The sequence below is a fragment of the Aplysia californica genome, unplaced genomic scaffold (assembly GCF_000002075.1).
Source record: "Aplysia californica isolate F4 #8 unplaced genomic scaffold, AplCal3.0 scaffold00008, whole genome shotgun sequence".
Taxonomy (NCBI): domain Eukaryota; kingdom Metazoa; phylum Mollusca; class Gastropoda; order Aplysiida; family Aplysiidae; genus Aplysia; species Aplysia californica.
Genome location: NW_004797278.1, coordinates 2,334,978 through 2,336,769, shown reverse-complemented (window position 1 = coordinate 2,336,769; position 1,792 = coordinate 2,334,978). Strand labels below are relative to the sequence as shown.

General features: G+C 45.4%; 1 protein-coding gene across 1 annotated transcript in view; it reads left to right on the top strand.

The window, feature by feature from the left end:
* LOC106011730 overlaps nt 1–1,792 on the top strand; it is a gene marked incomplete at its 5' end in the record, with an annotated part of 9,746 nt that overhangs the window by 6,085 nt on the left and 1,869 nt on the right.

The window sequence follows — 1,792 nt, the reverse complement described above, 5'->3', positions numbered from 1 at the left end:
GGGGGGCTCTCGTGGCCTAGAGGTTTAGGTGTTCGCCTCTCATTCAAAGGTCCCGAGTTCAAATCCGGATAGCGACGGAAACAAAATTTTCTTTTCTAAAATTATCTCCTTTTACCTCCTTTCCTGTTTTCTAGCAACGTTCTGTCGTCTGCTTTTGTCTCCATTTTCTACCGCCACCTCCCTCACCTCCTTTGCCTCCTCATCTGGGCCCCTGACTCTTTCTACAGCCTTTCTACTGCTACTCATTGGCTCTTTCTTACTGCTGTCTTTCAGCGACACTTGATCTTCTGATAGGAATGATCTATACAGAGCCTTCTCGGACAAGGACGAAAAATCCCGGATGTCCCGTGTGCAAGTTGCGCACGTTAGAGATCCCTTGGGGGATCTAAAATCGATAAGAGTAGCCTTCAGCCGCTACCCGAGCAAAATTCAAAACTTCGTACCAACTGTTATGTTTAATGTGTCCTGCGCGCTCATACGACTTTATATAGTTGCGAGCATCGTAAAACACTTTAAAAAAAAACAACAGCAACAAAAACACCACCCCCCCCCCCAACCAAAAACACCAAAAAACCCCCAAACAAACAAAAAACAAAACAGAAAAGCTCGTCCTGGCATGACCCCGCTCGGCCTGACGCGACCCCCAGGTGGTGTCTGTGTGTAACGCTCTGTGTCCTTGAAGGCTTTTGTTTATCACGGTGTCACTGGGGGTATTGTGGGGAATGATGGAGGAATGCAGTGGCGGTGGGTGGACCAAAATTTGGGTGGGGCTTAAGTTGCTATCACTTCTTTACCACCAAATAGCAAGCAATAAGAACAAAACAGTGGTGATTTTTCCATACTCACCGTGAGCCACGGCATTTTGAGAACCATTCAAACGAAAGAATTCACCTTTAATTCTTCTGGATGCTGGGGACGAAACCACTTCACCTCCAAACTTCTCTAATTAATTTTCATCTGATGAAAAAGTTGCCTCAAAAGTGGTTTGATGTAATTAATAACCGTTAAATCTCAGCAGCACACACACAATCATGCATACACAGAACTCCACGAGCTGGATTAGGCCGTGTAGTCGAGGAAAGTAGACAGCGCCTAACAATGGGAGCGTAGGTAACAGTAACTGTGTCACAGGGGGAAAGTGTGTCGTAAACTTTCACCCCATTGTCAGGATGTCATCAAAAGCACTCGTGAGCCGAGGAATTGAATCTCACTGATAATTTCTCACTTCATCCTGCACTTTTCTTTTTTCATTCATAGACAGTTTGTAGCTAATCTCTCGTGGATGTTTTAGCAAATCTATATTTAACGTCAACTGGATTTTTCTGTTCTGTGCAACCTGTGAAATAAATGTGGGGGCAAAAAAGCAGCGCCGCTGTGAGCTAACCCAGCACCAGTCGGGACGAGGATATAGTGAGGCTAACTGAGGTGTTTGATGTGGGCTGGTATGTGAGTGAGTGTATGTGTGTGGGGTTTGTGTGTGGGGCTGGGGGGGGGGGTGTGTGTGTGTGTGTGTGTGTGTGTGTGTGTGTGTGTGTGTGTGTGTGTGTGTTTTTTATCCTATGATATTCTCAGATAATCTTTCTATTCCTCGACGCACACATGACCTAATTGTGTTGCAGGTGTCATAAAACGCAACTCTAACCAAAACTTTAACAACAACAACAACAACAACAACAACAACAACAACAACAACAACAACAACAACAACAACAACAACAACAACATGGCCCTGACGAAGAGCACGCTCTTCGGGGCTCCGAACATTTCGAACGGATAGGCTACCACACACACA